We start from the raw sequence: 13,196 nt of genomic DNA on the forward strand, positions 1-13,196 counted from the left end.
GCAGAGGAACTTCGAACTCTCAGTGGTATGTTTTATACAAATGACAGCATTTACAGTTGGCCAAGCATAATGCTAGTGCTTTACCAATTACAGTACAAGACTGGGTTCGGCATAAGGTACTCTTTTTCATTAGATGCTATTCTCTGTGTATTAGTCAAATTGAGATAGGCTTAAAAGTCACCCAAGCACCATAGTCTTTGGGTGGCTTAAGAGCCACCCAAGCACCATAGTCTTTGCTTGATCACTAATATAATATATTGTATTAAGCCAGTGAGTTTCCAGGGGTGTTTAGAAAGAACATTTATTCTTTTATTTGTTCTCCAGTGGCCCACACCCTTACCTACTCTTCTAATTCACAGCTTATTTATTCCAGTGCTTAAGAGTGTGGATCCTGGAGCAGACTTGTTTGGGTTCAGATTCTGCCTCCTCCACTCCAGCAAGTTACTTAAACTCTCTGTGCTTCAATCTATTTCTGAATGAGATAAAAATATTATCTAGCACATAGGATTTAATAGACTCCAGTTTCTAGAATGCAATAAAAGTGACTGTTATAACACTACCCTGTTCCACTTTATTTTCATGGTTGTCTGGCCCATTTGGTATCTGAATTTGGGATCCCTATCTTTAGGACTATAAAATTTAAAAAGACATGAAACATGGGGAAAGAAGAGATGATTAAATGACAGCAATGACAATACAAGTAATACATAGAATATTATGAGCCTACAAGAGAGGACCTTTCACTTCCTGCCTGAGGAATCAAGTCATGTTTGATACAAGACGTGGCAGGAAAACACATCTTAAAGTGTGGGTAAGAATATCCTAGACTCAGGAAACATTTAAACTAAGAAGAAAATGCCCAAATAATATATATTTTTATTTCCTTCATTCAGAAAACAGGTCTTGAATACCTTCTAAATTTGGGGCTTTAAGGACATAAAGTTGAATTAGAAAGGGTCTCTGCCATTTGGGAGTTACAGAACAAGGGTGCGAGAAGAGATGGATATATAAGTGAGGAACTACAAATGATATGGTGAAGGAGAGCAGGGGAAGGAGTGTTCAAATGTGGTGAGAGGAGAGCTGGTTACAGCCAACAGGTGATCTAGTTCTTTGGAATCAGTAAGAATCACACAGGTGAAAAACATAGAGAAGGGTTCAGTGAGGATTATCCAAACAGAGTAAAGAACATTTGAAAAAGTTTCAGAATTATGACAACTATGGTAACTTTTGGAATGATAGTAGATAAATGGATTACGTGAATCAGAGATAATTCCTTAAATTTGTGTATGGTGAATGTAGGCATTATTAGTCATTCTTTATATTTTACTCTCTTTTTTAAAAACGTGTTTTGGGGCGCCTGGGTGGCGCAGTCGGTTAAGCGTCCGACTTCAGCCAGGTCACGATCTCGCGATCCGGGAGTTCGAGCCCCGCGTCAGGCTCTGGGCTGATGGCTCAGAGCCTGGAGCCTGTTTCCGATTCTGTGTCTCCCTCTCTCTCTGCCCCTCCCCCGTTCATGCTCTGTCTCTCTCTGTCCCAAAAATAAATAAACGTTGAAAAAAAAAATTAAAAAAAAAAAAATAAAAAGAAAAAAACGTGTTTGTATCTGCTAATATGGTAGTAGATAGTAGTGGCCCATTGCACAGATGAGAAAAATGAAGTTCAGATAGTTGCACAAAATTGTTTACATTATTAATAAATGGCAGAGATTCATATTCGGTGTGAAAAACATAGGTAGTAAACAACATATGAAAGAGTTTATTTGTCCCAAATTAAAGGTCATGTTAGGAAAATTGGATAAAAACATGAAAGAAGCTCATCTTGGGTGAGATCAATGTCAATTCAGGAGGGAAGGTCCTTTGCTTACTGTTCAAGTTATGCTCCGAACAGCCAATCAATTTCCTTACCTCTCGAATCTTCTGGATTCACCTTATCAGTCTTCTCCAAAAATTTGTGCACCTTGGTAGAATACTCATTCTATCTAAATTCAATGTTTAAGTAGAGGAGATTGCATTCACAATAAATGCATATCATTTTATAAATTTATTCCATTTCAAACTGTGTAAGTCCAGAGTACTTTCAGAAAACTAAATTGGCCATCACCTCTCTCTTACATATCTAAATACAAAATACATTTTAAGTTTTATTTGAAGTTACATGTTTAAAAGAAGTTAAAAAAATGTTTCCATTATCTAAAAATGATGCTGTCCAATTAACATGTTTAAGGACAGGTTTCAAAGCAGATTAAATATGCTTTATGCAATTCAGGTAAAATATATTAAAACATTTTTAAACATTTGGGAAAATGGTTTGGGGTAAGAATTTTTCCCCCTTGGTATCTGGTAAAACAAGACTTTGTCTTCATTCTTTTTCTCACATATCGTTTTATGTACTTAGAAAAAAATCTCTGTTAACTTAAATGAATTTGACAAATGGATTTAACAGATGAACAGATGCATTTAAAATATAACAGATGGGTCTCCATTTTCTTAGGTGAGATGATCTATATCCATTTTATCAAGTTACAAGGATGCTGGAATATGAGGCTTAAATGGTACACAAAAAATTAGAAAACATTGATGGTATCATGCCATGGATTAAATGGACTTTAAAGTCTTATTCAGGTGGAAATATATTTAGGGCATTTGAAAACATTATTATTATTATCATCATTATCATTATCATTATTATTACTATTGGTAACAGTCTCAAGTGTAAAATGATAAGCAAGTTTATATAGCACTTGGTCTTTTCAAAATATCTCATAAATTATAAGCAGATAAGATTAGTTTCTCTAACCTTTACCGAGGTGTGACCTTGTAGTGGTTAGGAGGGAATGGAATTATTTTTTTTTTTTTAATTTTTTTTTTCAACGTTTATTTATTTTTGGGACAGAGAGAGACAGAGCTTGAACGGGCGAGGGGCAGAAAGAGAGGGAGACACAGAATCGGAAACAGGCTCCAGGCTCTGAGCCATCAGCCCAGAGCCCAACGCGGGGCTCGAACCCACGGACACTGAGATCGTGACCTGGTTGAAGTCGGACGCTTAACCGACTGCGCCACCCAGGCGCCCCAGGGAATGGAATTATTTAGAAGGTTACAATTTAAGAGTTTAGTCACTAGAATAGTCAGGTCAGAAAGGTTAAGCGACTTGATAAATAAGAAGCATGTCAGAGCTCAGACTGTAACGAGATCCTGTAAGTTTTTTTAGTGTATTAGCCCCTTCTTTATAGGCATAAGAGTGGTGCTAGTTAAAAGGACTATCAATAGTTCAGGAATTAATAGTACTTATGGAACATTGCCTACAATGCAAATAGTATCAGAATGTTAGTTTCATACCCTCTTCTAACACTGCCTCTCGAAACATGAGATTACCAGGTTGCCTACTCATTAAAACTTGGTGGATTTTTTTTCTCTATTTTTTCTGTTATTTTGAGAAGCTTCATTGTATCTTGAAATAATAATGATGTCACTACCTAAAATACAATATTAATTTGAGCATTTGAAATTCAGTTCCAAAAGTGTACCAAAACACTAGAAAATACGCGGGACTTGAAGATTTGACACAAAAATATGTTCCACATAAATTTTACATGTTTAATGTAAAATTAAGATACTTAAAGTATCTGGGAATTATTGCTAGAGTAGTTTTTACTTACACTACAAATAAAATATTTGAAATTCAGTAATTGTATGTAAATCACTGCTATATTATATAACTGTTTTATCTATATCAAAACTTCAATTTGGAAGATTTGTTGACTGGCTTTTGTATGAGTTAAGGTATTGCTAGACAAGGTAACAACCAAACCAGAAATATTAGTAACTTCACAAATAAAGATGTTTGATTGTCTGTTACTGAATAATAATAAAAAAAAAACAACTTCATAATTTGTGGTTTAAGACAACAACATTGAATTGTTCAACATTCTTTGGGTCACAAATTCCAGCAGGTCTCAGATGGTAGGACTCATCTCTGCTCTACCTGACTGTAATTATAAGATCAAAGATGTCCTATTTACATATCATGGCCCTGTTTTTTGCTACCAGCTGTGGTATTGATTTTCCTCTCCTTGTGGCTTCTCTTTTCACATGGCCTATTATCATTCAGAGATCTAGCTCATGTTTTTTTTTTACATGATGCCTGGGTTCGAGGAGAGTGAAACAGTGCTGTTAATCTCAAGAAAGAAGAACAAAGTAAAAGGTATCACAACTCCAAATTTTAAGCTGTACCTCAAAGCTATCGTAATCAAAACAGTATGGTACTGGCACAAAAATAAACACCTAGATCAATGGAACAGAATTAATAGCCCAGAAATAAACCCACACATATATGGTCAATTAATCTACAACAAAGGATACAAGAATGTACAATTGAGAAAAGCTAGTCTTCAATAAATGGTGTTGGGAAAACTGGACAGCTACATGCCAAAGAATGAAACCGGACCATCTCTTTACATCATACACAAAAGTAAATTTAAAATGGATTAAAAACCTAAATGTAAGATCTAAACCTATAACACTCCTAAAAGAAAACCCATAGAGTAAATGCTTGGACATTAACCACAGCAATATTTTTCTGGGTCTGTCTTCCCAGGCAAGAGACACAACAGCAAAAGTAAAACTAATAATAATAATAATAATAATAGAAACTAAAAAAGCTAAAAGGAGTGTACTGCAAGGGAAACCATCAACAAAATGAAAAGGCAACCTACTAAAGGGAGAAGATATTTGCAAGTGATGTCTAATAGAGGGTTATTATCAAAAATATATAAAGAATACAACTCAATACCAAACAACAACAGCAACAGCAACAGAAACTCTGATTAAAAAATGAGGAGAGGACCTAAATAGACACTTCTCCAAAGAAGACATGTAGATGGCAATGGTCACATGAAACAAAGCTCAACATCACCAATCATCAAGTAAATGCAAATCAAAATCACAACATGGTATCACCTCACAGAATAGTTAGATCAAAAAGACAAGAAATAAAAAGCATTGGAGAAGATATGGAAAAGGTAACTAACTTTCAGGTACTATGGGCAGGAATGTAAACTGATGCAGCCACTGTAGAAAACAGTGTGAAGTTTTCTCAAAAAATTAAAAACAGAAATACCATACGATCCAGTAATTCTACTTCTGGCTATTTTATCTGCAGAAAATGAAAACACTAATCCAAAAAGATATATGCACCACTATGTTTATTATAGCATTATTTACAATAGCCAAGATATGGAAGCAATGTGAGCATTCATATGTAGATGAACATATAAAGAATATGTGATATATACGTATGTATATGTATACATATATATATACATACACACACACATACACACACAGTGGAATATTATTCAGGCACAATATAGAACAAAATATTGCCATTTGTGACAACATGGATGAACCTAGAGGGTATTATGTTAAATGAAATAAGTCAAAGGAAGACAAATACCATATTATTTCACTAATATGAGGAATCTAACAAACAAACAAACAAAAAACAGAAACAAACTCATAAATACAGAGAACAAACTGGTAATTGCCAGAGGGGATAGAGGTAGGCAGATGGACAAAATAGGTGAATGGAATTAAGTGGTATAAACTGCAGCTATAAAAATAAGTCATGGGGATGTACAGCATAAGGGAAATAGTCAATAATATTATAATGACCTTGTATGGTGAAAGATGGTAACTACATTTCTCATGGTCCGCAATCCGTAATGTATTTAACTGCTGAATCACTGTGTTCTACACCTGAAACTAATATAAAATTGTGTGTTAACTATACTTTAATTTAAAAAGAGAAAAAATAAACAGTGCTGCTAATCCTTATAAGGCTTAGCCTAAATGTCACAAAGGATAATTTCTATTGTCTTTCATTCATCGAATAAATTTACCAAGTTAGCTGAAAGCCATGTGGAGAAAAAACAGATTTCACTTCTAGATGGAAGAAGTGGCAAAGTCACGTTACAGAAAGGCATGATTAGACATTAGAAATAAGAAGAGTTCTCAATTCAATAAGCTATGTCCCTACCATTAACCACCCCCCCCTAGAAAAAATAAAAGACTTCAATAAACCCAATGGAAGGAGAAGGAAAGAAATGACAAAAACCAGCAAGAAAAGAATGAAATCAAAATGAAAACAATAGAGAAAATCAATAAAACAAAAACATCAATTACATTGTCAAGCCTTTAGCAAAACTGAACTAAATAAAAAGAGAGAAGGCATAAATCATCAATCCTTAGGAATTTAAAAAGGGGTAACTTCAGATTCCATAGCCATTACAAGGATGAAAATACTAAAATAATTTTACATTTATAAATTTGACAACATAGAATAAATGGACCCATTCTTTGAAACCCATAAAGTACCAAAATTTAAATAAGATGAATTAGATCATCTGAATAGCCCTAGAATCATTTAAAATTGATTCATACTTAAAACTCTCCCCAAAAATCAACCCCTAGGCTCAGACATTTTCATAGGCAAATGCTACATAAATATAAAGAATCACCACAAATTGTATACAATCTCTCCCAGAAAATATAATAAGTAGCATTTCCTAATTACTTTTATGAAGCCAGTGTTATCCTAATACTAAGCAAACAAACAAATAAATAACAAATAGTACCAAAAATGGAAACTACAGGTAAATATCTTTCAACAATTTAGACACAAAAATCCATAGGGAAGAAATAGCAAACTGAATCCAACAATGCTAAATAGAATTATACATTGTGACCAAGTGGGATTTATTCCAAATATGCAAGACTGGTTTGACATCCAAAAGCCAATCAATGTTGGGGCTCCTGGGTGGCTCAGTCGGTTAACCGGCCAACTTCGGCTCAGGTCATGATCTCGCCCCGCGTCGGGCTCTGTGCTGGCAGCTCAGAACCTGCAGCCTGTTTCAGATTCTGTGCCTCCCTCTCTCTGACCCTCCCCTGTTCATGCTCTCTCTCTGTCTCAAAAATAAATAAAACGTTAAAAAAAAAAAACAACTCAAAATCCAATCAATACAATTCACCATACCAAAAACTGAAGAAGAAAACTTAATGAACTTATCCATTAACAAAGTCCAAAACATGATAAAACACTCAGCAACTTAATAGAGAAGTATTGCCTCAATGTGATAAAGAGCATATAGGAAATACCCAGACCTAACATCATACTTAATGATGAAAGACTGAACTTCCTCCTCTAACATACAGCACAACAGAAGGATGTCTGCTCTCACCACTGTTATTCAACATAGTAATGAAGATTCCAACCACTTTGATAAGAAAAGAAAAATAAATAAATATAAAGATACTGAAAAGGAAGAAATAGTCTCTCTTTGCAAATGAAATGATTGTCTACAAAGGTCATCATTTCCAAGAACTCTACAAAAAAATACCCCCTAGCATTAATAACTGAGTTCAGCAAGGTTGTAGGACACAAGATCCAAATGCAAAAATCAGTCATATTTATGTATGCTAGCAATGTACATGTGCAAACCAAAATTTAAAACAGAATACTATATACATCTCTCCAAAGAAAATGAGATACTTAGATGTGTACTTGACAAAACATGTACAGGATCTGTATAAGGAAAATTACAAAACCAAAACCAAACTGTTGGAAGAAATCAAGGAAGACCTAAATAAATGGAGAAACTTACTGTGTTTATGAGTTGGAAAGCTCAATATAGAAAAAAAATTATGTCTATTCTTCCCTCATTTGTCTATAGTTTTAATAAAATTCCTACAAAATTCCAGCATGGATTTTTATAGAAATAGACAAGTTTGTTCTAAGAAATATGTGGAAAAGCACAGGTCCTTCAGTGGCAAAAACAATCTTGACAAATAAGAATAAAGTGGGAGGAATCCCTCTACCTGATATGAAAGCTTATAAAATAGGTACAGTGATCAAGACAGTGCAGGGCTTTTGGAGGGATTGACAAATGGATGACTGGGACAGAATACAGAATTCAGATAGAGTCCCACACAAATACGTTCAACTGATTTTGACAAAGATGCAAAAGCGATCCATTCGAGAAGAGATAGCTTTATCAACAAATGTTCTGGAGCAACTGGACAGTCATAAGTTTCAAAAATGAATCTTGACCAAAATCTCATGCCTTCTGCAAAAACTAATTCAAAATCGATAGCAAATTAAATATGAAGTGAAAACCACAAAACATGTGGAAAAGACATATAAGAAAAATATTTGTGACAAAAGGTAGGGAATGAGTTCTTAGATTTGACACCAAAAGCACAATCCTTAAAAGCAAAGTTTGATAAATTTGATCTCCCCAAGATTAAAAACACTTGTTCTGCAAAAGCCTGAAGAAGATGAAAACACAAACTACAGATTGATAGTGAATATTTGCAAACCATATATTCACCAAAAGTTTAGTGTGTAGAATATGTAAGTCAGTAGTAATGAACATTTCACTGAAGAGGATGTACGGATGGCAAATAAGCACATAAAGTGTTCTATATGATCAGCCATCAGAGAAATGCAAGTTAAAACCACAATGAGATACCATTACGTACTTAGCAGAATGATTAAAAAAAAAAAAAGTAGGGATAGTGTCAGATCCTGGTGGGGATGAAAAAAATCTGTGTCACTCACTGGGTAGGTAAAATGGTACAACTATTCCGAAAAACATTTGTTATTTTCTTTAAAAAAGTAAACATGCAGCTGATATATGTCCCACCAATGGTGTTCCTAGGCATTTATTTCAGAGAAATGAACACTTATGTTCATATAAGAATCTGTATCAAATATCCATAGCAGATTTGCCCCCCCCCCCCCCCAGGTGGCTTAGAAGATTGAGTGTCTGACTTCAGTTCAGGTCATGATCTCGCGGTTCGTGGGTTTGAGCCCCACGTAGGGCAGTGTGATGACAGCTCAGATCTGGAGCCTGCTCCAGATTCTGTGTCTCCCTCTCTCTCTCTGCCCCTCCCCACTAGTGCTCTGTCTCTCTGTCTCTCAAAAATAAATAAATAAATAAATAAATAAATAAATAAATAAATAAATAAATATTAAAAAAATATATTCATAGCAGCTTTATTTAGAATAGCCCAAGACTGGAAACAACCCAAATGCCCTTCAGTGGGTGAATGGTTAAACCTGGTATAGCCATACTATGGGATACTTCTAAGCAGTAAAATGGAAAGGTTTATTGATACACCCAACAACTTGGATCTATCTCCAGAGAATTATGTTGAGCAAAAATGTCACTGCCGAAAGGTTACATATTGTATGATTCCATTTAGAAAATATTCTTAAAAATAACAAAACCTCAAAAAGGAGACCAGATTAGCGGTTGCCAGAGATAAGGGACAAAGGTGAGAGACAGCAGGTGATGTGTCAGGAAAGGACAACATGAAGTGAATCTTGACTGTGGTGGTGGTCCCACGAATCTACACATATGATAAATTACATACAACTAAGTACATACTCCCCCACACAAAAGTAAAACTGTTGGAATCTAAATGCTATTGGTAAATTATATTGATATAAGTATTCTATTTGTGATATTATACTGCAGTCTTGCAAAACGTTACCAGTGAGGTAATGGTAAAATGTATGAGGAATCTCCTGGCATTGTCTCTGATAATTGGTGTGCATCTACATGTGGGAGATGTGAGGTGGGAGGAATTACTGCGACCCCCTCTGGAAACAAGCTACCAGCAAAAGTTTCTTTCTTATATATGCAAAGTCCAAACTTGCTATGCGCATTTATGATTAGCAGAGATTCCCTCCAATGGAGATATAGGCTTCTTCCTTCTTTCCTTCCTTCCTTCCTTCCTTCTTCCTTCCTTCCTTCCTTTTCAACGCCTAGCTTAACATGAGCCACACCAGTGGACTGTATGTATGATAGAGCTTGGGACATTCTCATGGGACAGGTGTAAAAATGTCCAGATTTGCTTTCCATTTTTTTCTATTATTTTGAGGAATTCACTCTATATTTTAGATAATAATGCTGTCTGATAAGTAATAATTTCAACACTCAAAACTCAATTCCAAAAGTGTACGAAGATTTGTCAAAACGTGAAGCTCAATTATTTGACATAATAGGATTTCTATCTATTTTTAATTGAGGATTAAGACATTTGATTCAAAAAAATATAGTTGTCACTAGTCCCTTGAATGGGTCCTGCCTTCCATTGAAGAGCACTCCATCATTTGCCAGTACGAGTAGTACAGGTAATGTAATAATCTTACTGTGTCAAAGAAGCTGCAGATTTCAGAAGTTGTAGTGATCACAAAACAGTCTCCCACCCAAAAGTTTTGGACACAGATAATGGAGACATTTGGGTTTGAGGTCATTCTGTATCTTATGTCTTAAAAAAAAAAGGTAATAAGAGAGTAGTACCTATATTGGGTAGTCATCTAGTTTCCTACAGATACCTATAATTTGACAGGCACAAGGTGTACGTGAGCAAATCTAAGTGTCCATGCAAGTATCCCAAGTTATTGCTACTCTCCTGAAAAGCTGTATAGCACATAAGGAAGTCCACTGGAAAATCATCCCATTATATTTAAATAAGAACTAGAAATCTAGAAGTAAGAATTATTAAATTGTAATATATTATTGCATTAGAGTGTTTTTTCATAGGCTGTTAACTTGCTAATAAGTAAGACAAACTTGATCTTCTCAGTTAGGGGGAATGGTTAATTAGAGTGTTACATACTCATAAATATTGACTCTTAACATTTGTCTGAATCTAAAACAAGAGAAATATTCTATTTATAAGACCCAAAATCAAACTCACATTACCATTTTGGGTCACAGTAATATAATACCTGTGTTTCCAGTGTTCAAATATAATTACATGAATGAGTGCTTTAATAAACCTTTTTCATTATAAACAAATATAGGATGTTTACATAACTTGAAACTAAAATAAATCCTAACCAAAATGCAATTAGGTAAAAAATTGTGGTAATTGTATGAAGTTTCAGTAAACATTATTCATGTAGAATGTCTTAGCTTCTCTAAAAGTTGTACTTTTTAGAAATCTAGAATCCCGGGGCGCCTGGGTGGCGCAGTCGGTTAAGCGTCCGACTTCAGCCAGGTCACGATCTCGCGGTCCGTGGGTTCGAGCCCCGCGTCGGGCTCTGGGCTGATGGCTCAGAGCCTGGAGCCTGTTTCCGATTCTGTGTCTCCCTCTCTCTCTGCCCCTCCCCCGTTCATGCTCTGTCTCTCTCTGTCCCAAAAATAAATAAACGTTGAAAAAAAAAAAATTTAAAAAAAGAAATCTAGAATCCAGAAAACATTTCAAGACACCCAAACAGAGATACCCAATTAAACATTTAAGCCAACAGTATATATATATATATATATATATATATATATATATATATATATATACATATATGTGTGTGTGTGTGTGTGTGTGTGTGTGTGTGTGTGTGTGTATATATAGTTTAAATGTTTGAAAACACATGAAATCATAAGACTTGGATCTAAAGAAAAATTTCCACCTAGGAAAACAAATTGATAGCACTGAATTTTAGCTTTTATTCCAAGGGCAATTCCCTTCCTCATTTACAATACCACAATGAAATATACACAAAGCAAAAATAGGTAGACACCTTATATGAAAAACAAAACAACCAATACTCTTTTAATGCCCACATTAAAAAAAATGCTCACATTTTCAATATATACTTCACAGAATTGAATTTTGGTTCTATCCAGTAAATGAATTTATCCTTCTAAAGTTATCCCATTTCACATATGTTATCCCAAGAGATAAGCTAAGTGGTCACATATTTAATATAACTTGAGATCTGATATTAAAAGACATTATTCTCACAACAAATCCTTCACCTGCCTTCCAGAGTCTGTGAAATTGCATTATTTCAGGTGTATCTTTTGCTTATAGTCTTCATGTTTCAAAAGTCACTGTTAAAAAACAATAAACACTTAAGGGGATTTGGGAGAATAATATTACTATGTATGTCTAGGTTGGTGTCTACATCTTGCAGAATTAAAGTTGGCCAAAATCTTTGAAACACCTTTAAAAGATTATATTTAGGCATAAAAATACATAATGCAAAAATCGTTAAAATATGAAGTGCATTTGAATCTTAGCTTTACATAAAATCTTACAAATCGAATAGATGAAGATAATTAGAGAATCTAAATATCATATCAGCATATTTAATTTACTATATGCGTAAAACTTGGTATTCCACAAAGACAACCTTCCAGCAGTCTATCAGTCGGCTGCAAATGGCTAACAAGCAGTCCAAAATCTCACTGCCATATAAAAGTAAACATTTAAATCTTACATGTCTTCAGATCACATGGAACCATTGTCTTAATCTCAGCTAGACTCATTTCATGCATCTGTAGGTTGATTGGGGGTCAGCAAATTTAGGGTGAACTGGATGGAGCTTAGAATCTTGAGTCAGGTCTGTTTCACATGTCTCTCAGCCTTTTTGGACCCACAGGCTTAATTGTTAAGGCTTCATGTTGTGACCAGCTCACTGTCATTTCCACCTGCATTCCATTGACCAAATAAGACAAGGATGAACCCAAATTCAAGAATAAGGATGTGGCCATGCAATGAAAAAAAAGTTTCCAGACATATGTAAGTATCAAAGAATATCAAAACATAGAAAGAGGAAATCTAGACATAAACTAGACACACACCTTGTGGCTACGTGAAGGCATGCAGGGAGCATGTGTAGTTTCAAGGAGTGTCAGCAGGTCTTGTATCTTAACTGTCTTCTGTGGGATCATGGGGCTCTGTATCTCCTAATGCTATCACGTTCTACAGCCTTGAGACCAGAACATTGCTGACATTTCAGTTATTGCTCCATTCACCCTCCAGGACTTACAATGCACTCTCCAGAAATAACTTCACATCTCCCCCCTTTTGTTTTTCAGTTGTAGAAACTGGGGTTCCTGTGGAAATGGTGAGCATCTGGACATTGGCAAAGAACACCTTAGGTGATTTGGTAGAGGAGCGGAGGGACATCATCATTTTGAAGACTGGAAAGAAAAAACAAAACCATCAATAATATTATAATAGTATTAAACCAAGAATGAAGATTGAACCCAGAGAACCAATTTTGGGGATTGATATAATTGGAAACATCATTGAGAGTGTCGATCATTGCTTGGTGGGTTTTTTGTTGAAGCTCTCGTAATTATTTTCGTAACTCTTGATATGTCTTTGGTGCAAAAAGGTGAT

Source organism: Puma concolor, chromosome B3, assembly GCF_028749965.1.
Source record: "Puma concolor isolate L17-30 chromosome B3, mPumCon1.1.hap2, whole genome shotgun sequence".
Taxonomy (NCBI): Eukaryota; Metazoa; Chordata; class Mammalia; order Carnivora; family Felidae; genus Puma; species Puma concolor.